We start from the raw sequence: 26982 nt of genomic DNA, 5'->3' as shown, positions 1-26982 counted from the left end.
TTTGTCTTATCTAGAATGTAAATCCATGAGGATGAGCCCTTGTCTTAATCTGTCTCATTCACCACTCTATCTCCAGGGCCCAAAACAGAGCCTGGTACACAGTAGGTGATCATCACACATTAGGTTGGTAATGAAAAATATGAATGAATGAATGCAATTTAAGGCTTTGGTGTTTATTCCATGGGCAGTGCGAATCTAGTAGACACCTTTCAGGAGGTGAGTGACGTGGTCAGCACTTTTATTTTAGAAAGCCAGCTGGTGGCAGTGTGGAGGCTGGACTGTAGGAGGCGGCAGCAGGACTAGTTAGAGGCAGATAAAATGGTCCAGGAAATTGATGCGAGCCCTATGTAGAGCTGTAGAGAGGAAAAGAGGGGACTGAGGACAGGTTTTGAAGACCTTTGAGTATCTTTGGTTCCTATTGGAATAACTTGGTATAGCAATTCTTTTAAAAGAAAAACAAGAGGGGACTAGCTGGTCTGGGGAGAGGCTGGTGACACTCTGTAATGTTTCTCTCCCCAAGCAAATGTCACACCCCAGATGCACATCCCCTGCAGTGCAGTTATTATCTCTCTGAGGAGTGACTCTGCTGTTCCTAGACTCCCCGTTCAGTCTTCCACTAAGAAAGTAGTCAAGATGGTATCAGTGAGTCTGATTCGTCTTCCTACAGATGGGTCCCTGATGTTATACACTACAAGCCACACTAAGTCATTGGTTCTTTCTTGCAATGAGTACATTTCTTCATATTTAACTCCAAGGGAGACTCGCTCTAACAAATTCTCTTTTTCTTTAAGAATGACTAGGCTCTGCTCAAGTTCCGCGTGGGGTTTACTGATAACCTGGGGGCTAGGCATCTCCTTTATCACAAACATGCACAGGAACTCGTATCCTCTCCTGGGTGTCAGGGAGTCAGAAAGGACAGTGGGCCCGCATTCCTAGCCCAGGCACAGCCATGCTGTCTGGCACTGCCTCTTGAGAACTTTCTTCTTGAACTTGAATTATTCCTTCCTCCCCAAATCCCCAATCCTCCCCACATTTTGATGCAAAGCCTTTCATCTCTGAGTAAACACGTTCTTACCCATCTTGCTGAGGTGTTCCCTCTCTGTCCCTAAGGGGGAGTAGATCATCCCAGGCCCCTAAGCCTTGGCCCAAAGTTCCTAATCCTGTTTGCCGAGCCCTGTGGTGTGAGATGCTGTCCCATCTGTGTAGCCAGATGCCCGCCTACCACATCTCCCTCTCTCTTCCAAAGGTCCAGATGTCGTAGGAATGACACTAATAGCTACACTGTAAAGCTTCCTGTGTGCCAGGTACTGTGTTAAACCCTTCACATGCATTCTGTCTAATCCTTCCCACCCTGCAGGGGTGAGTATTATTGTCTTTTTCACAGATGAGGAAGCTGAGGCTTGGCAGTGCAGTGAAGCTTAGTAGTTACGAGCCTGGGCTGAGAGCCAAACAGACTTGGGTTTGCATCCCCCCTAGCTGTGGACCTTGGGAATGCTACTTAACCTTCTTAACCTTCTTTTTCCAGATGTAGAAAATGGAGATAATATGGAGAGTATTCACAGGGTTGCTGTGAAAAATTAAATAAAATAACATGTTATTTCATAAGTACTGGCTTACTAAATGCTAGACTTTGTGCTGTCAGTAAATAATAGCTCATCGTAGATACTGCTTTCATCAGCAGCACCGTCATCATCCCCATCCCAAGGCTACATGACTAGCATGTAGATGGAGCCAGGATTGGAACCTAACCCTGCCTGGCTCCAAAGCCCACGTTCTTCCCCCGTCCCACACTGTTGCTCCCAAGTTAATCTTGCCTAAGACTTTCTGGTCCCTAAGTTTACTCTCGGTCTTCTTGGTTGTGCTGTTTGTCCCTGTGTGGGCAGTGGGCTCAAGCTAAGGCGTAAAAGATCTTCGGTCTCTTCCAGCCCAGTGACCTCTTTTCAGTCATTGACTGGGCAGTCCTCAGTGGCTGGGCTCTTCAGGCAACAGCTTGGACAATTTTCCCTGATCGTCAGTGTCATCTCGTCCACTGTGAAAGCCAGAGGCATGGCGGGGGTGGGGGTGGGGGGCTTCCTGTATTGTTGTTTATATCAGGAGGATTATCCAGAGAAAACAGGCACGGCAAAGATAGGGCTGGTGAGTGTTCCTATCATTTGGGGTCACAGATCACTTTGTGAATCTGGTGAAATGTATGGAGCCTCTCTCCCGAAAAATGCCATGATAAGCCCAATATTTTCTCCGCAGCCCACCCAGGGGTCCTGGCTGAGAAACTGAGACCCAGTAGGTTAATTCACATGCTCTTTTATCCTCCTGCTTTTCCTCATTCACAACTGTGGAGGGCGTCTGTTTCTGTAGGATGTTTGTATTCGAGGGCTATTGGGCCATCCTGGTAGCAGTTGGAAATACCTGTTTTACTGATATGATTTGCCATTTTCATTTCTTCCCCATATTTGAGAAGTGTATCCACACATTAGAACTGGCCTAGTCTTTTTGATGAGACTGACCTACTGATGTGCACATAAATTCAAGCCATAACTGCATCTAGGAGACCAACTGGAGAGGGTTTTTTGGCCCCAAATATCAGACTAATAAGAATTTTATTGTGATATATAGATTATAAAGGTGCATAAGCTTAGCTTCAGTAGGGTTTAGTGGTTTAAATTCAGGTAAATGTAAATCTCTACTTTTTTTTTAATATATAAATTTATTTATTTATTTATTGGCTGTGTTGGGTCTTCGTTGCTGCGCGCCAGCTTTCTCTAGTTGCGGCGAGCGGGGGCTACTCTTCGTTGTGGTGCACGGGCTTCTCATTGCGGTGGCTTCTCTTGTTGTGGAGCACCAGCTCTAGGCGTGCGGGCTCAGTAATTGTGGCACTCAGGCTCATAGCTGTGGCTCGCGGGCTCTAGAGCGCAGGCTCAGTAGTTGTGGCGCACGGGCTTAGTTGCTCCGCGGCATGTGGGATCTTCCCGGACCAGGGCTCAAACGTGTCCCCGGCATTGGCAGGCGGATTCTTAACCACTGCACCACCAGGGAAGTCCCTCTACTTTTTAACTTACGTTTTTTGTTTTGAAATTTTAGTCTTAAAAAGTATGCTTCCTCCCCTTTTCTTTCCTCTCATTCCAGTTTTCAAGGTGTGGGTCTGGGAGAAGGCAGATTCCAAGCACCTTAACTCTTTAGTCTTCTAACTTGCTTGTCGGCATCTCCTTAGAGCCTTTCCAGCAGAGCATGGAATGGGCCTGCTGTTTGTAACAGGAATCATGGGGTTGCTTCTGATGCCCGCTCCCCTCCCTGTCCATCCTTTGGGTCTTCACAGAAAGACAAGAACAAACCTTCCACAAAGGAGGCCCCTGAATTTCTCCTCCTGCTCGGGCTACAGTGCCAGTGCCCTCCGCAGCTAGAAGAGGGACTTGGATTTTGGGCACAGGAACTAAATTCTTCACATATTAGATCATTTAATATAAAGCTTTTTCTGATGCGTAGTTTTTTCTTTAAAGTTTTTCTTTTTTTCTTTTTCTAAATTATAAAAGCAACAGATGCTCACTTTAAAGCCAGGATTAGAACTCTTCACGCCTGGCTTGGAATTCCAGCTCCATCAACTCGTTAGATGTGCAGGCCTGGGAAAGCACATACCCTCCTTGAAGGCTTGATTTTCTCCTTGTGCAGGAGAGCATAATTTCACCCCCTAACATCGTTGTGAGGATTCAGAGAGATTGGTACATGGGATGCGCTTGCAGAGGTTTGGCATGGATTCTTTTCCTCAGTGACTGTTTATTCAGCACCCACTCTGAGCCAGTCAGCGTCCTAGTTGCTCTGGAAACACTCAAGAACAAGACAGAGGGGGTCTCTCTGCTCTTCTGAAACTCACATTCTAATCAGAGGAGACACAAAGAAACAATTTCAGAAATTAGGAAGCTAGAACCCCCAGGTGGGGTGCAAGCCATAGGCAGGGCCACTTTAGGTCAATGCCAGGGGGGACCTTGCGGGGGAGGCGTGGTACTATGTGACCCCCTAGACCCCAGGTTTTCCAGGACACCCGCTGTTAACAATTCTGCCCTCTAAGGGTAGGTCCCAGTTTTAAGTCTGGATACTCTGACCACTGAGCACGTGTCGGTTCTCAGTTAGGTGGTGCTTGTTCACTAACTGGCTCCCCATTCCGAGTATGAGCTCCGGGGCTGGGAGCCAAGTCCCGGGCCTTTTGAAGGCCTCCTGGCGAGCTGGAGAAGTGCTGCTTCCCTCTCACCCAGTGGAGCTGACACTGAATGAAGAGCCTCCGTGTCAGGAGGGAGGGTCATCGGTTTCTAGCCAGAGCCCACTTTGCTCCAGTGCTGCTTGGAGCAATTTCTCTCTCAGGGAGGTTCTGGCACGCTGCACTCCCCTGATTCTCCACATGCAGTTTTTAAAGGGCTTGTGGAGACCATGTGAAAGCTGGGGCCATCCAACCTGTACGTTGGCATTTGGACCACAGAACTGTCAGCCCAACACTCCACGCCATCTGCATCGCCCCTCTCAGGGTATAGTATGCATTTTTAAATGACCATTTCAGCCTCTGCATTGGGCAACAGTGACCCAAACCGATTGGTGAGTGAGGCTGCTGAGCGGAAGGGCAAGCTGCCTCTGACTCACCTGTCACATTCATTGCTGACCTACTTTTGTTTGACCTTGATTTGCTCGCTGCAATTAAAGACATTGCTGTGAATGCACTTCTGCTGCTGATTTAAGTCTAATATGTGACAGCCCAGGATCTGAAACACACACATGACCCAGGCAGATGGATGGATGGATAGGTAGTTAGTTTTTCACTTACCTCTGAATTGTAATTCGATCACAAGGAAAAGGCTTAATTTCAAGGACATTGAGCAATTCTCTGAGACTAGATCGAGCAATTCTTTGAGACTAGATACGATGCCAAGGCAGCAGGCCTTGATTCCTTGCTACTGGGCAGCTTAATCAGGAAACGGCCTAGATGGCTGCCTTTCAAGTGGGTCCTTGCAGTAGCTTGGCAACTGGCACAGGGTCATAATTGGAAGAACTTGGCTCTGAGTGTCTGTGGGTGTTTACAGTGCACTATAGGGCAGGGCTTCGTTTATTTATAGAATATTGTGAGCAACAAGCAGCAGAAGGCTGAAAAGCCACTAAATCTCGATTTATTTTTAACAAATTCCATTTTCCCCCTCATCCCAGAAGGAGAACTGAGTTATTAAAAAACAGTAAAAAAAAATACATCATTGCAGAATATGCCATATCTAATTATGGGGTTGCCAGCGTCAGCCTGCAGCCACATTTTAAGGGCTTTGTAAATCAACCATCCATTCAATCTGTGAACTTATATGACTCCTATTCTTCTTTTAGATGTAGAAGGAAGTTATTGGCAAGTGAGTGCTATTCAGAAGTTCTACACTGTCTAAATTAGGAGATGGAGGGTATAAATATAGAATAGTGTACTTATGTTCTCAAAGGGAAATAAAATTATTCTTTGTTGTCCATCATACTTAGCCATCCAAGCATACATCCCACCGCACTAAATACCCACTGTAGAGTTTTCACTCATCGCAATGGCGGATCCACGCCACTCACAGGAGCTGTACTGTGATATCTTGCTGAGCCAGACCCTGAGTAAATATTGCCCACACATGTCATGAAAAGACGTGGATCTAACACTTTTGGGCCTTTGTTCTCATAGTGCATTAGAGCTGGTTGAGACTTCAGAGAGCCTCTAGTTCAAGTACATCTTATTGTAGTTGGGGAAACTGAGGCCCAGAGAGCAGAGTGACTTGGGCCCCATGGTGAGTCACGGCAGAGCTGCGCTGGGGCCGCAGTCTCTGTGCCTTTCTCTGATGGTCCCTGCTCTACCAAGCTCAGAGCCAGTGAGTTAAACAGATCTGATTCCTGCCCTTCAGGGTTCACAGTCTCAGACAGACAGACATCAAGATGGTCAATAATCACCATATGCATGAGTAAACCAAGTTATATGTGTGCAATAAACCAGCTAGTGAGTGGAGGAGATGATGGTAAAGTGGGGAATTCTAGAATCTGTGTGTGGATACCAAGGCAAAGGTAAAATCAGTTGCTCTCTGACCTACTTGGGAAAAGCTTTATAGATGCTGTGAAGTTTCTTTTTTTTTGGCCATGCCATGCAGCATGCGGGATCTTAGTTCCCCAACCAGGGATGGAACCTATGTCCCCTGCATTGAGAGCACGGAGTCTTAACCACTGGACCGCCAGGGAAGTCCCGATGCTGTGAAAGGTGCAGCACATTTGCTGCATATTGCAGGAGGGAAAGTGCGGTGCAGCAGTGGGTGTCAGTGAAGGTAAATATAAATATTGAAGTTTTGGAGGAGCCTGGGAATGGGTCATTGGGGAGATCTCAAGGGAACACCCAAGGGAATGAAGGACTGGGTGCAGGCCAGGGGCAGGTGGTCTGAGTTCCTGGGATGCTCTGCCCTGTCCTGGGACAGCATGGGTTGAGGGGGAGGGCGGCGTGAGTGCTGTTGTTCCCAGTCCTCTGACCGCCAGGTAGAAGGGTAATAACTGAGCACAGTGGTCTTCTTTTTTCTGACCCTCAGGATCCTTCTTTGCGCGGCCCTCTGGGCAGCCAGTATCGATGGACTAGAGCTGGCACGGAAGCTGGAACATGTGTCTCTTTCTTGCCCTGGGCCGATGCCCAGCACATGCCTGGGCTGGGTGGGATCTGGGTGTTAGTTCTTTCTGAGGCTGGGAGGGGACAGAGGGAGCTGAAGAAGCCTTTTCAAGGAAGGAAAGACTGTGGAAGCTTCTGGAGAAGACTCCTCTTACAGTGCTGGAGGCCAGTGGTTTTAAATTGAGGTTGTAGTGGGCAGCACAGAGACGAGTGAGTGAGAGAGGAGTGAGTGGGAGAGGAGAGGACGGATCACAGGCCGGAAGAAGCAGTGGGAGTTACTTACAGACAGACAGACAAATGGGGAGGGAAGGACAGTGATGTGCTGGGACTGAACCTACAACCGCAGGGGAGGAGGTCCGCGTGGGGAGGGAGGAATCGGCCACGGCAGACCCAGCGGCTAGGGGCCTGTGTTACTTAGGCTGGGCCTTTGGGTTACTGAGCACGTTCTTCTTTGAGCAGAGAGGGTCTGTCTTCCTGCCCAGTGAGCTCCTAGCCACCCTGGACAGTGGTTCTCAAACATGTTGCCAGGCGTTTCCAAGTGGCAAAGAATGAAATCAGTACATAGAACATTGCCAGTGTCACCTCCGTAATTTGTTATTTTTCCTTAATCTTTTGATACCTACTGCCACTCACCTGCTTTTGAGTTCTCAGAGTTGAGAATGTATAAATTAGCAGTTTCCACTACCTGGAAAATAGCTGATGAGCTTTAGTTTGGGAATTTCATACTTTTTCTCAGATTTGTATTGTAGTTTTAATACAGCCCAGTAATATTTTTGCTGATAAAATAAAAATTTTCATTATTATAGTTTATAAAGGTAACACAGTTTCAAGATGGAGGATACCTCCTGGGTGTCCCACCTCTGAACCAGTTTTCAAGGAGCAGATTCTCCCCTTTCTCTGTCTTGTTTCCTGCTCCCGGGCATTTCACCGTGTCCCAGCACCTTTCTCTGTGTGCAGCTCAGCCCAGGAGACCAAGTAAACCCGGGTCGGGGGGTGTGTCAGTAAAAGGTTCAGTGGTAAAGAACATTGACACCTTCATCTGAGAAGAGGTTGGGAAGTTGCCTATGGACTAGGACGGCCCCAATTCTTCCTGTCCCAGTCCCAGCCCATGGAGTTAGCAGGCCTGATCACTTCATATTGTGTGTCCCCAGTAACGGTGGCGTTTGTAACTGATGCTGCCTTTAAATTCTCCCAAGTAAGGAAATGTTCATGGTTTGTTGCCACACCCCTGTCATTTCACTCTTTCTCTGAATCACTGTGCTAGGCACGCAGCAGGCATTCCAGAAACACTTTTGGTTCATGGAGCCATTGCTGGTCAGAGCCCCGCTGTCACTACCACCTGGTGTTCTCAGAGCATTAAGTGAAAGTCCTGAAGGTTGTGTATTTTAAGACCTGTCCAAAGTCCATCCTCCTTCCTTTGGCCTGATGAGCCACACCCTGGCTATCTGCACTTATTTGCTCCTTATCAGAGTGATAGAATGGTCCAGGGGAAGGGCATCAAGGGGTCACTTCCTCTGGCCACCCTCCTGTGCAGGTAAATCCCATCTGTACTGATCAGGACAGTCAGGCCCCTGGCCCCCTGGGGCACCCACATACCAAGCCTCCTGCTCCCCCTCTACAGATATGTTTGCCTGTTAGAAAACCCTTCTTTATTCTAATCCAAATCTGCCTCTTGGCACTGTTTCCTCATTGACCTAGTTCTGCCCTTTGTAGCAGCACAGAACAAAGGTCCGTAGGCGTGGCGTGACTCCACTTTCTGAGTGTGGAAGTTGTGCTCATGGGCTCCCTTCCTTTCTCTTCCCCACCTTCTTATCTCCCTCCCCAGGGTCCAATGTCTCCAGTGCCTTCTGCCATCCTTGTGCGACATGGCAGTCCACATTAATATTAATGATTGGCAACATTCACTGAGTGCTTACCATGGACCAGGCACTGTTCTCAGCTCCTTATATGACTTATCTTACTACTCACAATCACCTGTGAGGTGGGTACTGTCAATATCTGCATTTTGCCAGTGAGGAACCTGAGGAGCAGAGGTCAGATGTTGTCCAGAATCACACAAGGAAGTGGCAGAGTGAAGACTGAGCCACAGAGCTATAATATCTCATAATCTTAGCGCTAAAAGTAAGCCCGTGGTGCATTAGATTGGGGCTGGTCCTACTTTGACTTATTTTGCAAGAAATCATTGGAAGGGAGCCTGAGTTGAACCATTTCCTATGAAACCTCCTCAGAATTTGTTTTTGTTGTTGTTTTGTTTTCTTTTTTTAAATTTTTTTGATTTTTTATTTATTTACTTTTTGGCCGTGTGGTGTGTGGGATCTTAGTTCCCCAACCAGGGATCGAACCCGTGCCCCCTGCACTGGAAGCACGGAGTCTTGACCACTGGACCGCCAGGGAAGTCCCCAGAGGCCCCAGAGACCTTTGCCTTGTCACCAACAAATGGGTTCATCTGAACTCTGCCAGGCCTGCAGGGTTCATGATGCAGTGAGTTTAGATCAGGGTGACAGATGTGGGCTCTTAGTATTTTCTTTTCCTGCACATGAAGTCAAATGCAATAGGTTTCTTGTTCAAAATGCTTCGTCATGATTTTGTAGCCAGAAAGCAGAGGGAGAAAGGTACCTAAGAATTCTAAGACTGAACCATATCTTCAAGTTCCTAATCCAATGTTCAGTCTCCCAGAACAGCCCCAGCGGTTGTGGAGTAGAGGGGTGCAAGGCCCACCTACCCTCCAAAGCTGGGATGGCAGGTGCCGAATACACATTTTCCTGAAATGCATGCATCAGGAAGCGTTTTGGAAGGGCAGGAGAGGGACGTGGGAAGGGGCATGTCAGGGCCAGTCTAACCTGGGCTTGAGTGTTGGTCTTGCCCTTCACCAGCTGTGTAACTAAGTGCAAGTCACTGGCTGCCTCTTTGCTCTTCTGTAAGATAGAAATAACAGTACCTTTTCCTAGGGATGTTTTGAGGGTTAAATAAGCAGAGACAGATGTGCCATGAAGCTGCAGTTGTTGTTTCAAACCATTCCCCACACCTGATGATACCTCAAGGTTTGGTGACCAAGCCCTCTTTCACTGTCTGGCCCTTCCTGCTTCAGTGGCATGGGCCCCAGCCCCTCAGCTGCCAGCCGTCTTGTGAGGCATGGAGTGGGACTATGGAGGCATGGGGTCTTCTGGGGCAGTAACAGTCCCCAAAACCCAGCCTGCAGTCACGTTGGTCATCCTGCCCTGACCCTGGCAGCTCAGGCCAAGTTCCCCCAAGAATCCAGGAAAAGGTGATTCATGACTTTATCAAGAGTCTGCTTCCTGTGTTCAGGTGCCCCTGGGCTTTCCTGGTCCAGGCATTGGCCACACTGGCTGAGCCAGAAGGGCTGAGAAACGGACTGAACCATCTTTATCTTTGTCGGTTGCTTTTCAGATAGCGTGTATCCCAGTTACTATTTCCGAGAGATAAGCAGCAAAGTGAGGGACCTCGTTTCCAAGGTGTGGGCCCAAAACCTGGAGGGAGAGCAGCTTGAAACAATAGAAAAAGGACTGGATAAAATCTAGTTCTGTAGTTACCTAAAACGGGGCCCTGAGCAGTGTCCTAGCTTCCCTGATACATAGTGTCTCTGTCTGAAAACGGGGGACGCTAATAGAACTAACCCCAAGGTTGGTAGGAGGATTAGATGAGATCCTGGATGGACATAACAAAAGGCACCTGGCACAATGTCTAGCACTTAATAAACATAAATATTATAATAATTCCCTTCCTCCTCTACTGTATACTCTGCTGTTGATTTCCTATATGGCTTTGAGTAAATATCTTAAGCCCTCCTTGACCCTTCTCTTTGTAGAAAATGCAGGTGAAACGTACTACTGGTTGTGAATGGGTACGTAGCGCCCCCTATAGGACATCTCAGGAATGTGCAGGGTGGTTGGGCTGTCACAACTTGGGGCACAGGGCTTTCACTGGGGGGCAGCAGGGATGCTGGATGTAACACGTAGAGAATAAAGGATTGTCCAACATCCTGCCCAACTTCCCAAAGTTCAGTGGGCATTCATGTAGGTGAGACCCTGTTTATAATGATCTGGGCCTAGAGTCTGACTCCATTTTACATATAAACATAAATAATTTTTTCATGTTTTTAATATATACTGAATTTTCCAGGAACACAACCACCAGGTATATGAGGTTTACCTATTTGTTATAAATAGATACAAGCATCTCATTATATCTTTCACTATGTCTCTAGAGTAGCTGTGTCCAATCTTTGTGTATTGATAGACATATTATTTTATTTTAACTTTATTTTTTTTCTTCTTTGTATTACAGTCACGTTGTTTTTGAAATTATAAGTGTTGGTAAGGTTATATTATTTACAAATTTTATTTCAAGAGAATGAAAAGAATGTTGAAAATATTTGTATTGAGTCTTTGAAAGTACGAGAGAGACAGGGAGAAGGAGAGAGAATGTGTGTGTGTATTTTAGCCTATAAATCAGCTGGAGAAACCTTAGGATAGACTTGAAATAAAAAGAAATGGTTTCACTTATCTTAGAAATGTCCTTTTACATAAGGATATATAATAGAAGTCAGAATTTAACTGCATCCATTGCCAGAGAAATAAGATGTTTGGATGTTTCCCCTGGCCGTTTTAGAAAATATATAATCTTAAAGAGTCTAAAACATAGTTTTTGTTCTCTTTTTTCATCTTTGCCATCTCTGTTTTTTTCACCCCTCCCAACTGTATGTATGTATTTATGTATTTTAACATCCATGTGTAGATCTTTACCAAAAGGAAAACCAGTCAGGCTCCTTGCTTTTTACCAAGTTTGTTTTTGTTGTTTTGTGGCCTCTGCCTGCGCAAATGGATTGTGTGAATTACCTATTCATAATCTTTATTTTTCCACTAGGGTGATTGCCTTTTTATTGATTTACAGCAGGTTTTATTTTTGTTTTGTTCCACTTAATTCAGAAAGGATAATAACTCCTTTACCTGTCGCAGAGCTTTGGAGTCTGACAGACCTGAGTTTGAATCCTGGCTTTCCCACTCATGCACTGAGGATTTACAGGCAGTTTACTTGACCTCTCTGAGACTTAGTTACTTCTAACTGAGAACTAAATGAAAAAAACACTGCCTGGCACAGAATAAAAGCCCAGTGTGTGGTTTCTGCTGCTGCAGTTTTTGTGTTGTTATTTTTGTTGTGATTCCTGCACTGCATATTTTCTCAGAAAAAGTATCTTGAGCTCGACAACTCATGTTGTTTCAGATTCTTAGACATGTAACACTCACTTGCTGTAACCAAAGCTCAGAAAAATGAAACTGAAATCACTGAAATTTTATTTATTCCTTGTGTAGGAAGGAGACCAATGAAAGAAAACAAGCTGATTCCGTTTTAGTTAAAAGAGGAACTTGCAGGGTTATTCCTGGGGTCAGGAAACACTCAGATGAACATCTTAGATCCAGGGCCCTGGCAAGAGGCCTTGAGGCTTATCACACAATTCAATCGTCTCCCTCAAACGGTGCTTGCCAGGGCAGGCAAGTGGACAAGTGCATTTCACAAAGGTTCCCAGTCATTCCGAGTTGAAACAGGAAGGATCATCTGGTTAACTGTTTAACCAGTTTAGCACACCTGCCGTGCCCCCAGCACTCTGGTCGATTCACGGCCTTGTGACCCGTTTGGGCATCCTTGCACTGTAGGCGGGAGGCAGATGGGTGAGAGCCGGCCCTACCTCTTCCTCCTGCTTGGGATGGAGCTTTTGCTTTTCTTTGCTGAGTCTCTGAAGCAACAAAGTATGTATGGAGTCCTGGCTCTGGAGTTAGGCACATCGGGGCTCTGTCCCTGATTCCTCCATTCCAGCTGTGTGACTTTGGACAAGTTGCTACACCTCTCTGAGCCTCAGTGCCATCTTTTACATGATGGTGATTTTTTACCATCCCCAAAAGGTCATTTTGAGGACCAAATGAGTTGGGTAAGGGCTAGCACCATCCTCAGCACGCAGGATACTCAGTCAACAGGAGGTGGGCGCTGCTCCAGGAAGGCAGGAGGTGGGTACGTGGGCTGCAATGTAGTCGGTGATGCAGATCCCCCACTCAGCACGATCCAGACCAACAGCTCCTGCCCTGCTGGGTGGATGAAAAGAAGGCACCTCTTCCCCCAGCTGTCACACGGGGCACGCTGCCTGGCAGGGGGAGCTCAGGTGGGATCTTCACCCCCACTGGCCCCCTGGGCTGGGGGCCCTTGTGTAGTTTACAGACCGGCTACACCCCTCACAGCAGAAAGACATGAAATCCCGCCGGCTGTTCCCTCACAACATATCAATAATCGACAGCTTCTTATCACCCCCCCATGGCCACCCAGCCCCGCCTCCTCTTACACCTCACGTCCATCCATCATCAGCACAGCCTACCTGCAAATATATCTAGAATTCTTTTAGCCACTCCTCAGACCAGGCCTGAAGCATATCATCTTTTCCCCAGACTACTGTAGTTGTCTCCTTACTGGCGTTCACTGGTGGTGCTCTCTTTACCCCCCCACCCCATATACACTCATGCACACACGCGCACATGAACACAGAGCCCCACCGCCACACGCGCACACAGAGCCCCACCGCACACACGCACACACAGAGCCCCACGGCCACACACGCGCACATGAACACAGAGCCCCACCGCCACACGCGCACACAGAGCCCCACCGCACACACGCACACAGAGCCCCACCGCACAAGCGCACATGCACACACAGCCCCACCGCATACACGCGCACAGACCCCCAACAGGATCCACCCTCCTCACGGTTTCTTCTCAACACTGCAGCCAGACTTAAATCCCACATGGGATCATGTCGTCGCCGTTTCACTCAGGGTCACAGCCTTACAGAGGTCTGCCCAGCACCCTGTGGCCCCCACCACAGCCCTTTGCCCCGGCTCTTCTCACCTGCAGCACTCCTGTCCCCACCCCCGTCTCCCCACAGCTCGACTTTCCTCCCCAGTGTGCCTCCTGCCCCATCTCCGACTTTCTCCCCACCTCCCAGAATCCTTCAGCCTTTAACCCTTTGCTTGCCTTGGTCACTGGAATGTATGCCAGACGAGCAGAAGGCTCCTTGTCCCCTGCCCCAGCCCTGCCATGGAGAACAGTGCCTGGCACTTGGGGGCTCCCAGTAGATGTCTGTTGAAAGGTTAATGAACCATCGTGGGACAGCACACTCCTAGTGTCTCCATTATGACAGAACCGTCCTGAATTGAAACTGGACTGCCACAGGCAATTTGGGGTGCAGGTTTACTCAAATTACCAGTTCTTCCACTGTACAAACTACCTGGCATATGGACGCTTAGTAAGTTCTGTTGGATGCATTGCTTTTGGCCTTTGGGGCCGTGGTAGCCCTCTGAGGCCTCCTTACCCATCAGCAAAATCCTGTGGTGGGTGGGACTGTGCCCCGACCCTTCTTAGCCGGGTGTTCCCCCCACCCAGAGTCCCCCGTGCAGCCCAGCCCTGGGCGACACTGTCAGCCACTGGCTTCTGCTTCTCCTGCGGTCTCCATCCAGGGAAATCGTCATCCTTTGCTTTCGCCATCTCGTCTTCCTGGGTCACTCTAACGTTTTGTTATCATCACCTGTTGATCTTACTTTCTCATTATCCTCTTCCCAGCTTTCCGTAGGAGTTATTTCTCTAATTTTAGTTTCATTGACTGTCAAATGAAGAGGTTGGACTTCTTTTTTTTTTTTTTGCGGTACGCGGGCCTCTCACTGTTGTGGCCTCTCCCGTTGCGGAGCACAGGCTCCAGACGCACAGGCTCAGCGGCCATGGCTCACGGGCCCAGCCGCTCCGCGGCATGTGGGATCCTCCCGGACCGGGGCACGAACCCGTGTCCCCTGCATTGGCAGGCGGACTCTCAACCCCTGCGCCACCAGGGAGGCCCAATGGACTTCTTAAAGTAACACCTCCCTCTCAAATTCTGAGGAGCCCTCAGTGCTTCCAGCTGCAAGACGCGGGTGTCTGGCACGGTCTCTACCCCGCCAGGTCCCTCTCCGGGCCTTTCCCCGTCGCTCATCGGCTGCCTTCTGCTCCCAGAGCTCACTGTCCACTTGCCAGGCACTCCCTGCCAGCCCAGGTGCTCCGGCTCCCACCATTTTTGAGCCCCTTCACCCCAGACTTGTGGTCTGAGTTTGCTTTCTGTGACCTCCGTGCTTACCTCCCACAGCCTTCTTCTCCTTGTCTCACCTCACAGCTCATCCATTTCAGTAACCGCAGTTAACCCGACGGGCATCCTAAGTGCTTTTCATGTACTGACCTCATTCAGTCTTGAGGAGGGATCCTCCTCCTGTTCCAGGTGAGGAGACTGCAGCTCCCAGGGGTCACGGAACTGGCCCAGGACACAGCTAGTAAGCGGCAGAGCTGAACCCAGGCTGTCTGGCTCCAGAGGACTGACCACCACCCCGTCCTACCTCTCTTCACACCCATATCATCCCCTCACCCTTTCGTCCATGCCCCGCGAGCCCCGCCTTCCAGGGCAGAACCCTGGCTCTTCCTCTGCTCCTGCCGGGGGAGGTGCGGGCAGGTCACAGGCCTGGACAAGCCCCCAGTGCACGGCCTTGCCCACCCTTGCTCTGCACCGCTTCCTGGCCTGTCCTCAGGTCCCTGCCCACTCTGTAGTCGGCCTTGCTCCCTGCCGTGGCAGAAAGGCGAAGGCTGTTCCATCTCTTTTCACCACTGCTCGATATTCTTCCCATTTTTCTGTCCTTCTCTCTCCCTTCCCCACATTCTCAAAGGAGGCACATCCCTTTTCCTCTCTGAGTCTCAACGCTGCTCGGGTCCACCCCCTGCTGCCTGTCCCAGCCGGCCTCCATCCACAGCCCCACCCCGAAACTCAGCACCTTTCGGGCTGCCCCATCTTTGACTCTGCTCCCCTCACACCAGCATCCTTCTCTTTACCGCCAATAACAGTAGTGCATCCTTCTGTTTCCTTTAGAACAAGATGCAGATGTTTTCTAGGACTTTCTTCAACTTCAGGCAGCAGGTGTTTTGGTGGAAAGAGCGTTCTTCCCCTGAGTCTTTAGGGCCAAGCTCTATTCTCTTATCCTGTAGGTTTTAAAAAAAGAAGGGGGAAAAAAAGGAGAAAGAAAAGAAAAGAAAAGAAAAAGCCCCCAACAGCCTGGAGGCAGGCTGTGTGTCTCTGGTTACTGAGTGTGACTCACTGGTCCCTCCTGATGACCACCCCTGTACCATCATCAAATGCAGGGGTGTGTCAAGGCTGAGGGCCAGGAGGAGAGCTTGGCCCTCGAGAGGTAGCCTCCCAGAGCAGCCAGGATGTGACCGGTACAGAGCACGCCCTGCCTCCCCGGCACTGGGGCACCGAGGAGAACAAGGCCTGCATCCTCCGGGGAGGCAGCACATGTGAACCCCCTGGCGGCTTCACATTCCACTGTGGTCCTCCAGGCAATGCAGAGAAACCCTGGGTCTGGGCTGGTGGGTGGGCTGAATGCATGTGGGTGCTGAGAGGCAGAGGGCAGGCACTGGGCGGAGGAAGTGGCCAGGGACCACTCACGAGGCAAAGTGGGACAGGGTCGTCAGAACTTCGGCTTTTCTCAGAGGAGCCAGGAGGCTGACAAAGCCATGCCGACCACCTTCTGGTGAGGAAATAGGCAGGGAAGGAGGGGAAGCAGGATCACTGCATCCTGAATGATTCTGCAGAGCAAGGTTCCCCTTAATGTGCCCCATCCAACCTTTGTCCACTAGATGTTAGGTGAAGAAAAACATGTGGACCAGCATCTGTGGGCAGGTGGAGACCCCGCCACTCCTGGACTTCGCCCTCTGCAGGGCCCTGTTTAAGGTTCCGAGAAGCCCTGCAGAGGAGAAACCCAGCATTTAGCCTGGAATTCCCCACGCTTCTTTGGCCATTGATTTTTTTCCCCCCATGTAACATCATTAAAGTTTCATGGGGTTGGTATTCAGGAAGAGATCTTTGGGAAGTGCTGGTGTGAAGAATTTCGTAACAGCATACTCTGGAATGTGCCCATTTTTTATTTTGCATGGAGGCCATGCCACATAGTGGAAAGGACCGACCTGGGTTTAAATCTACCTTCCTATAAAATCCCTGGCCTTGGTCCAGTTACCTAACCTCTCTGAAACTTAGTTTCCTCATTTTTAAAGTGGGAGAGATGACATCTAATAGAGCTTTGGTGATGCTTAAATGACAAAATAATAATAGTTAACACGTATAGAGGGTGTATTATGTGCCAGATACCACTTTAAGCACTTTCTTCATCTCCTTTCTCCACCACAGCTCTGAGGTAGGTAATGTTATCATCTGTATCTCCCAGGTCAGGAGACCCTGACACGCAAAGTTAAGGGTCGTGTATATGTTGGAACTGAGATTTGCACCCCAGACACTAACACCTGGTAGAGTCGGGATTTGAAACCTGACCATCACTTCTCAGGAGAGAGCATGCTCCTAACCACTGTGTCATAAAGGGCCTGGTGCATTAAAAGCAATAAGGAATATCAGTTCCCTTTTCAGGTGATTCATGGATATTTGAAGGGGAACCGGACATTCCTCAGACTCCAAGTTATTCTGCAGTCTTTTTTATCAAACCTGTTAAAGGAATAATCTGGACCTGCTTGTCCACTCATTGTTTTCTGCACATAAAATAAAAATTCTCCTTCAGCAAGTGTCCAGAAAGTTACGACCCTTCTTTATGGCCTCTCTGCTTTGCCTCCATATAATGATCCACCTCAATGTGGGCAGCTGCTCAGCTGTCGGCTGGAATTGGGCCACTTCCCACACAGGTGCCATCAGTGGTCCATGCATCCCCGTCCAGGACCAAGAGTCCTCCCAGAAAGCACAGTGGGGCTGTAGCTTGTTCCTCAGGCTGTTCTCTTTCCTGTACTTCAGTGACAGACGTGGCGACGGTCTAAGAAGGTGTCCCTTTTATCACTCGTTCAACAAACAGTTACTGAGTTCGTGTGCTGGGCTAGGTGCATGCTCTGTGTTGTGCCTTTTAAGTAGATCTCAGAATCTTCCTAACAGCCCTCAGTAGCCCTCCAAGACTGGAATGCTGTAGACTGTCCTCCGTCAGTGGTGTTGGGGCCCTTTTCCACATAGACCAGCCTTGTTTTTAAACTTATTTATTTGATTTATTTTTGGCTGTGTTGGGTCTTCGTTGCTGTGCACGGGCTTCCTCTAGCTGCGGTGAACAGGGGCTACCCCTCACTGCAGTACGCGGGCTTCTCGTTGCAGTGGCCTCTCTTGTTGTGGAGCACAGGCTCTAGGCGCACGGGCTCAGTAGTTGCGGCGCATGGACTTAGTGCTCTGCCGCATGTGCGATCTTCCCGGACCAGGAGTTGAACCCGTTCTCTGCATTGGCAGACGGATTCCCAACCACTGTGCCACCAGGGAGGTCCGACCAGCCTTGGGTTTTTTTTTTTTTTTTTTTTTTTTTTTTTGCAGTATGCGGGCCGCGGGCCTCTCACTGTTGTGGCCTCTTCCGTTGCAGAGCACAGGCTCCGGACGCGCAGGCTCAGCGGCCATGGCTCACGGGCCCAGCCACTCCGCGGCATGTGGGATCTTCCCGGAATGGGGCACGAACCCGTGTCCCCTGCATCGGCAGGCGGACTCTCAACCACTGTGCCACCAGGGAGGCCCGGACCAGCCTTGTTTTGATTCCCAAACTACTCCAGGATTCCCAACCCCTGCCTCTTGTGAGACCCTCTCAATAGGCTCTCTAGCCCCATCGTTCCAAATGCAACCTCCTTGATTTTTGTTTGATTTCAGGATTCCCAAGCATCTAGAGCTTCCAGTAGGACTGGGTACACAAGTGCCACAAACGGGGTTCTCCCCAGGCCCCTGACAGCCACTGCAAATGAGCTCTCCTCTGCTCAGAACATCATTCTAATCATCCAGTCCACCAGGCAAACCTGGTTCAAGTCTCCCCTCCTCCCTGGTCCCTTCTCCTTCCATTACCCCACACACACCGGCAAATAAGCTAATCATTTTCTCCTCTGTTCTGCTCCTGTACCTCACATATGCCCCACAGCTAGGGGAAAAAAGGCATTTCTTCCTCAAGATACTTGACTGCCACCTGCTGGAAATTTGTAGTAATGGCTCCACAAATCTCTGCCACTTAACAGAGGCGCAGGTACACTGACATGGGGCAGTGCACTGCTTGCACAACTGCAGGCACGGCCCTGCCTATTGCAGTGATCAGGATTGAGGGGATCTTAAACATACCCCGCTGTGTCCCCAGTGCCCTGGCTTCCACTAGGGCTATAGAAATGCTTGCTGATTGATCGTGGTGCAAACCCCGGTTATCTTAGGGTCGAGGCACCTGGTCTCATGGGTGAGTGTTCTCTAAATCCGTCTGTTGCAAAGTGAGGCAACCAAACTCCCCACAAACTTTCAGAGTAATCAGAGGATCAGGGGGACTTGCAGAGGGGACAGGGACCCTTCAGTCTCTCACCTCTGCTCAAAGGCCACCACCATCTGAACAGACCAGAGCAACTCCACATTCATCCCCTCATTAAACCTTGAGTTGAGAATATGGAGAATGGAACCGGGGCCAGCTGCCCTGCTCCTCTGCATGGGGGAAGGACAGTACTTTGGAGCAGATGCTGTGTCCAGGGCCAGCGCCTTGAAGGTGGTGGGGATGCAGAGGTGGCCACACAGGGGTCCTTGCAGGCAGCTAGGGGTTTTGTGGCAAAGTAGATCGGTGAGCATGTAGCTACTAGACACGGGTAAGCAAGGGTGTTGATTCACTGTCGTCCATATTTTCCTAAGCTGTGCCCTTTTATTAAACATCATCAAAAGCCATTACCCCAGTGACGTCCTGAGGCTTCACAAAGTGGTCTCAGTAGAGCTCCATCCAGCTGTTACACCTGCAGGGGGGGGCAGGAGGGGAAACATGCTTTTACCAGGGTCCTATTTTATAAAGGGAGAAGCCCTCTGTCCTTTCACAAAGCTTGTTTCCCCAGAGCCAGAGCCATTCGGCACAGCGTTGCTCAGGTCACATAGAAAGAGTCTCCCGGGGACTTCCTGGCGGTCCAGTGGTTAGGACTCGGTGCTTTCACTGCCGGGGCCCAGGTTCAATCCCTGGTCCGGGAACTAAGATCCCGCAAGCCACCTGGAGTGGCCAAAAAAAAAAACCCCAACAAGTCTCTTGGACAGATACCTCTCCCTGCTAACCCTAGTAAAGTAAGAGGAGCATTTCCCTCTCTGCCCTGGCTTCCAGGAAGCCCAGAGACAACTTCTTACTTCAGTTTCTGTAGCTTTCCTGAACCAGGATTGCTTCTCCTCACATTTCCCTGATTCCTTCCTCAGGAGTGCTTGTTTTGGGGGCATTTGTATTTTCCTTTGTAGGGGTGGCTTTGGGGGCAGGATGGGCAGTGGTGTGGCAGAGTAAAGAACCACCACCAGTGAGCCAGACACATGTGGGTTTCAGTCCCCACTTGCTAAGCAAGATGTCTTTGCTTCTTCAATGCTTAGTTCCTTACCTGGAAATTTGGGATAATGACCATAATTAACAGATAGGTTACTGTGAAGATTAAACTCCACCAGTGTGGCCGCCACTATTCCCGCTCCCTCCTCCCAGGTCAGGCTTGGTCTGTGGCTCCAGGATCAGAGTCTATTTCCTTCTTCCTGCCTGTGTCAACTAGGGGACCAAGGGGTTTCCGGGGATGCAGGACTTTCAGTGCTAAATCAGGAAGGTCAGAGGCAAACAGAAGAGCCAGTCACCCTGGTGTTAAACAACCTCAACATCTCAGGGGCTTACAGTGGCCAAGGTTTACTTCTTGTTCATGCTGCATCCATACAGGGTCTTGGCTAAAGGAGGAGCCTCTATCCAGGAATCGCTGGTCTCGGCACAAACAGGGGGACACGCAGTAAAGGTCAGTTTGAAGGTTGCCACTGTCCCTTCCACTCACATTCATCCATCAGGGCGAGTCACTTGGCCAGGCCTGGCATGAGGCAGCCTGCCGACTTCCCACACAGAGGAGCAGCTAATGTGTGAACCTGGATACAATCCACATGCTCCCCTTTCTCTACTTGTCATTCTGGGGTGCTGGGGCAGGGAGAAGGGAAAGCCCAGAGATGCCTGGTCCACAGCTGGAGGGCACCCTGTGGCCATCTTCCTGCGGATGGTGTGTGTGGGTTTCTTTAGGGGCGCTTCAGCCTTGCCCCACTCTGCTCTGAGTACCAGCTGTCTCCTTTTGGCGCCTAATAGTGGCTGACAGGCTCACCTCTGCTAGCACCCTTGCTCCTTTGTGTGGAGCCCCAGAGAATCTTCTCCCTATGCTCCGAGGAGCACAAGGGGACTGAGGTGGGACAGAGGGTGCCCCCAAGCTCTTGCCAGGTACACGTCCCAGGTCCCTTCATGCCTGGCTTTCTCTGGCCACCCAGAGAGCCTCCCTCCCACCTTCGGAAATCTCTAGGTCAGAAGTGGGCACACGTGTGACCCCTGACTCCAGGACCATGGCCAGGTTCTCCCAAGAGCGTCCTCGCTATGCGTCACTTGGATGGCAGCACCAGGGCCAGCCCTGAGCCCCCAGTCAGCAAGGGTCTCTCTCCCAGGTACGTTTGGCCTCTTGGAGCCCCCTCTCTTGGCTCAAATCTCTTCTGGAAGTAGTTAGCACAGAAGACGTTTTTTGTCCCTTTTCTTTCGTTGTTCCATTTATTGTCTTACATCTAAGAACACCTTCCTGGAGAGAAAACAGTTTTCCAAAAAATAACTGTCACAGCTGATTCAGCTTCCTTACCTTGTCCAAGCATATAAGAAACATGGTTTTTGTTTTGCAAAATACAGTGCCAAAAATCTATGTTAGCATTTATTATTTCTATAAAGTAAACATGAGTGCTGGAAAAAAATTTTCAAAATAAGAAATTTCGTATGGAGTTTGGTACGGAGAACCTTTATCTAAATTTCAGGGAAGTGGGGGAAAGAAAATGCAAGGCATGGTGCTGGGAGATGCTGAGCCGTGAGATCCAGGCGCAGCTGGCGGGGCTGGGCGGGGTCTAGGCAGAGAGGCCGCAGCGGGCGAGGGGAAGGGGCGGGGCAGCCCGGGAGAGCTGGAGGCTTCTCTGAGGGTACACCTGAGGGCACTTGAAAGGCACGCAGGCGTTCACCCGGTGACCGAGTGGGTAAAGGGAGCCACGCCTGTAAAACAAAGTGGGCACAGCTGAGGCCTCGTGCTCTCGGCTGCGTGCTTTTGGGAGCTTAAGTATTTCAGCAGCCTGGCGCCTCGGGTAGCAGATGAGCCGTCGGGCTGGAGAGCGAGCACATCTTTTGCGGAGGCTTGGTGTATCCTGCTAGGGGTGTTTGGGGTTTTATCTGGAAGGCTTGGGGAGAGCAATGAAGCCACTGAAGCATTTTAAGCAAGGGGGTGTCCTACATCTGACCACGGTGAGGAGGGGACGAGACTGGAGAGGGGAGCAGCCTGGATGGAGGCGATGGATAAAGGATGGATGAAGTGGCTGGACCCACCCATCCAAGGGCCAAGTGTGGGCTCTGGGGCTGTTAGAAGGAGAAGGGAGGTCGCCCAGGGTGGATCCTGGGTTGCGAATTTGGGGGCTGGCAGGATCGTGTGGGACCTGGATGGGGAATCAGATTTAGGTGGGATCGTGTGTGTTGAGCCTCCCCCAAGCAGCCCTGCCCTGGGGACTTTGCATCCCTGCTGCTTATCCATCGAGGCTTAGGGACTGGGAGTCCAGAATTCCTGGTCACATCGTTTGCACTTGCCCAGACAGGGTTACCTGTGTCAGACAGTGAGGGTTTCTGAACCAGACTGCGAGGAAGAATAAATCGGGAGGACACGGTCCATTCTATCCCTGGATATTCATTTGAAGACCTTTATAATGATCAAGACAAAAGCAGGTCATTGAAGATGCAAGAATTAGCCAGTGGAATGTGAAGCGCCAGAATTTGTGCTTCAGGAAGGTCAGGAAGGCCCCAGTTAAAATCTGTCTTTCCGTCTCAAGGTGGAGCAGGTAGGGAGTAGTGGGGCGGGTGCAGCCCATTTCTTCCTTCAGAGCCTGTTCCTTCCACAGGGGTCGCAGGGCCAGAGAGGAGACCCCTGTATCCTGCCAGCAGGAGGTGGGCAGGGCAGCAAACTCTCCCCCCGCTTTAATTTACCATGAGCAGCTTTTCAGAACTGATTTCTCTACCACATGTGCTTGAGTTCAGGGACGTTTTCTTTCAGCGTCTGAGCTCCCAGCGGCTTCAGGTATTGGCCCTGCTGGCATTTCGTCTGGCTTAATGTTTCCTGAAGACTTGTTTTCTGTGGTTCCTCGTTGTGTGCATTTAGGTAACACACCTGGCTGGAGAGAGAGTTGAGTGGTGTCGTTATTCGCAGGTGTAGCTCCTGGAGCCCCACTGCTCTCCTGCTATGTGACCTCGGCTGGTTTCTTCACCTCTCTCTGCCTCGATCTTCTCGGTAAAATGTGGAAACAACAGTATTTACCTCAGAGTTATTTTCAGGTCTGAGTGAGTTAATCCACATGGTGCAGTAAGAACAGCGCCTGACGCCAAGTACACGCTCAGTCACTGTTCACTGTTATTATTGCTTGACCCCGTAGGAGAAATGAAAAATATAATTATCTTCTTCCTCTTAAGGCCGTGTCCAAGAATTTACGTTTAGTAATTTAAAAGGCATTGTTTTTCACAGAAAATATCTCCTGGCAGACTTCCTCATGTGTTTGCAGTTGAGTTTAACAGGCAGTTGAAGGACTGGACGGTCAGCTCAGCATTGCTCCCTGTAATCAGGAGTCATGAGCAAGTTCCCCATCTTCCTCAGCTGCTATGAGACTTTTCATTTACTCCAAATTGACCTGTTTGGGATTTCTTTTCCTGTGGGCCCCACTGTAGGTTTCTGGAAGAAGTTGACTGCCTGAAAGGAAGCGACAAAACATGAAAATTGCTTTGAGGTGACCAACAAGTCCAGTGGCCCCTTGCCTCTCCCAAGGTGGATCTGGGGTTTAAGAACCGTAACTTCAGGTAACAATCCTATCCCACCCACCCCTGCCTAGAGTGACTATCATTGGCAGCTCTGATGGTAGTCCTTCCCTCAGGAAGTGTGGTTTCTTCCAGGAGCCCTGAAACTTGAAATTTTCCACCTCATGCAAATGTATGGCTGTTCAAAAAGAGGAGTGGGGGCTAGAGGGGGCACCACAGGTCTGACACCCAAAGGGCCACCGAGACCCTGAGGTCTGTGCTCACTGCTGGCCTACTTCTCTTAATGTCAGTAATAATGATAATAATAACAACAAAAGCTACAGCTGCGGCAGGGCCTTTAATGTGATTAAATGATTATAAAATACTCCTTGAAGAATACATCAGACTAGCCAGGAAATTTCTAAAAATAAGAGTAAGAAGCAGGAAAGGAATTGTTCTACCAGATATTAAAATGTATTATAAAGCCACAATCATAAATAGTGTGGTACCAGGATGGAAATAAGCAGATCAAAGGAAAAGAAGAGAAAGTCCAGAAATAGAAAACAAATCAATAAAGATGGCATTTCAAGTGACAGGTAACAGGACACATGGTCTAGTGAGTGGTGTTGGGACAACTGTCTATTCTTTGGAGAGAAATAAGAAATTCCCAACCTTAGGTCGTGTACCAAAAATAATTTCCAAGTGGATTAAAGAATAAATTTTTTTTAAAAAATTATAAAAACATCAGCAAAGAAGAGAATGTTTTTATTATTTGGGGGTGACAGGGTTTTTAAAACATGTCACTTTTAGTATCATATACAAATACCATAAGCAAAGTTAAAAGGCAAAAGCAGGGGGAAGTATTTACAACATCTATAACGAGCAAAGATTAATATTCCTGATATACAAATTTATTCATTCAACATGCATTTTTTGAGTGCTTACTGTGTGCTAGAAAGTGTTCTAGGCACTAAGGGTGCAAGCAGTAAACCAAAGTCCCTGCTCTTCTGATGCTTATAGTCTAATGGAGAGGACAGCCAGTAAATTAAGTAGGTTATTGCAGGCCAAATGCTGATACGGGCGATGGGAAAAAATTAAGCAGGCCTGGGGTGGTTAGGAAGAGTTGGTGGGGAGGTCATATTATGTGGCTCTTCAAGGAAGCTTCACTGATGAAGTTTCATCTGAGCAGAAATATGAAAGAAAAAGGGGAGAAGTGGTTGAATTTTGGATGTTTTTTTAATCTTGAGCTGATAAGATTTGCTGATGGATTGGATGCAGGTTGTGAAGAAAAGAAAGGAGTCAGGGGTGACTCCTAGGTTTGGGGCCTGAGCGGCAAGCAGGACTGAAGTACCACTTACTGACCTGGGCATGGCCAAGAGGCTTGGCTTGGGGAGAACCAGGGATTGGTCATGGATGTTTCATGTTTCTATTGTATATTCAAAGGGAGATGTCAGGGTGATGGTTGGTTATACAGGTTTGGAATCTGGGGAGAGATCTGGGCTGGAGATGTAAATATGGGAGTTGTCATAGCATGGATAGTATTTGAAGCAATGAAACTAGACAGATTTCCTAAGGAATGAGTATAGACAGAGAGGAGGGCCGAGGACAGCTAGAGGCGAGGAGACGAGAGGAACCAGCTGAAGAGACCAAAGAGGAGTGGCCACTGAAGTAGGAGAACCATGAAGCTGAGAGACAGGGAGGAGGGAGAGATCAACTCTATTAGATGTGCTGATGGGATGAGTAGGGAGGGAATGGAGAACTTGCTGTTGGATTTAGCAATGAGGAGGTCACTAGTGAACCCAACAGGGGCTGTTGTAGTGGGATGATGGGGACAAAAGCCTGATTTGAGTTGAGTTATAGCGAGGGAAGAGGAAAGCAATTGGAAACAAAGAATTGGGGCAGTAACTGGCAGGGAGTGGAGTTCAAAAAAGTTGTGTTTTTCTCCCCCCCAAGATGAGAGTTGTTTGAGTGTGTTCTTATCCTAATGGGAGTGATGCTTTAGAGTGGGGGAAGTGGATGATGCAGGATTGGGGCGAATGGTCTGGACTAGTAAAAGAGGATGGGGTCAGCATGCTTTGGGGCTGGGGTCCTAGCCTGCAGCATCTAGGTAGCTGGTAGAAGTGGTCGCTGGCCTCTTAGTGAAGTATCAGCTAAGCATGAGGACTGGGGAGATGTTGGAGGTTTGAGGAGGAAAGAGCAAGTATGGTAGCAGAGTGGGAGAATAAATGGAGCAGAAGAGTCAAGGATCGTTGCATGCTTTTCTCCCACCAGTTCAGGTGCCCGGGTGAGCATGAGTTAGGAGGCCCATCGATCCTAAAGACAATATGGTAGGAAAATACGACATGAGTGGGCACAAAGGAAAACCAAAAAATGCCCATATAAACGTAGGAACGCCATCCATAATAATTTTAAATTACAAGTAAAAACTGAGGTTTCATTTTTTTCTTTCAGATTGACAAGAGCTCTTATTGGGGATGTAAATTATTGGTTCTTTTCTGGAGCACAGTGTTTCAGTATTTACCAAAACATACAATGTGTGTCCCCTTTAGACCTGTCAGTCTGACTTTTAGAGATAATAGCTCAAATGTGCAGAGCTACGCACACAAAGATGTTCACTCCAGCAATGGTCGTGAGAGTGAAAACACAGCACATGCCTAACCAGGAGGGCTCAGGTCTCTAATGTGTGGGCACAATAGTGACAGTGAAAACAAGAGCTCACCCTTGCCTCTCACTTTGCAGATGAGGAAACTCGGGCCCAGAGAGTGGGAGTGACAGCCCCAGTCACGTCACTTGGAGCTGGACCCCGACAGCGGGCAGTGCACGGCCACCTTCAACTGGGTTTGCAGTTGGAGTCCCTTGCAAGGTACTTGCCAGCCTCTCCTTTGGGCCAACTCACTTTGCGCTTTTAAGATATGAATTCTCAAAATGTTTTGCAAGTGTTTGCAGTGTCTTCACTTCATTATGCTAGGTTTTCCTTGCAGTGGAATCCTGAGTACAAAAGGACAGTTTGGGAGGACAGGACAGACTTTGCCTGGGCCAGTGATGGAGAGGGACCACTTTTTCCTGACTCCCAAGTGGGACTTACAGGCTGAGAAAGGATATTTTCTGCTTTCCTACAACTTTGATAAAAAATTGTAATAAAAATACAAAGATAGGGCTTCCCTGGTGGCACAGTGGTTAAGAATCCGCCTGCCAATGCAGGAGACACGGGTTCGAGCCTTGGTCTGGGAAGATCCCACATGCCGCGGAGCAACTAAGCCCGTGCGCTACAACTACTGAGCCCACGTGCCACAATTACTGAAGCCCGCATGCCTATAGCCCGTGTTCCGCAACAAGAGAAGCCACCGCGTTCAGAAGCCCGCGCACCACAACGAAGGGTAGCCCCTGCTCACCACAACTAGAAAAAGCCTGCGCACAGCAACGAAGACCCAACACAGCCAAAAATAAATAAAAT

The 26982-nt window shown here is 49.2% G+C and overlaps 1 protein-coding gene across 1 annotated transcript in view; it reads left to right on the top strand.

Annotated features, from left to right (window-relative positions):
• The window catches only part of BMAL1 (basic helix-loop-helix ARNT like 1), a 77939-nt gene that overhangs the window by 18449 nt on the left and 32508 nt on the right, over positions 1 to 26982 (top strand). Inside the window, exons 3-4 of the mRNA XM_060159629.1 lie at positions 23463 to 23591; positions 26268 to 26391. The gene's annotated coding sequence lies outside the window, so the exon portion shown is untranslated. The remainder of the gene's footprint in view (positions 1 to 23462; positions 23592 to 26267; positions 26392 to 26982) is intronic.

The sequence above is a fragment of the Lagenorhynchus albirostris genome, chromosome 9 (assembly GCF_949774975.1).
Source record: "Lagenorhynchus albirostris chromosome 9, mLagAlb1.1, whole genome shotgun sequence".
NCBI classification, from domain to species: Eukaryota; Metazoa; Chordata; class Mammalia; order Artiodactyla; family Delphinidae; genus Lagenorhynchus; species Lagenorhynchus albirostris.
The sequence above is the reverse complement of the archived record's forward strand: the minus strand, read 5'-3'. Positions and strand labels throughout refer to the sequence as shown.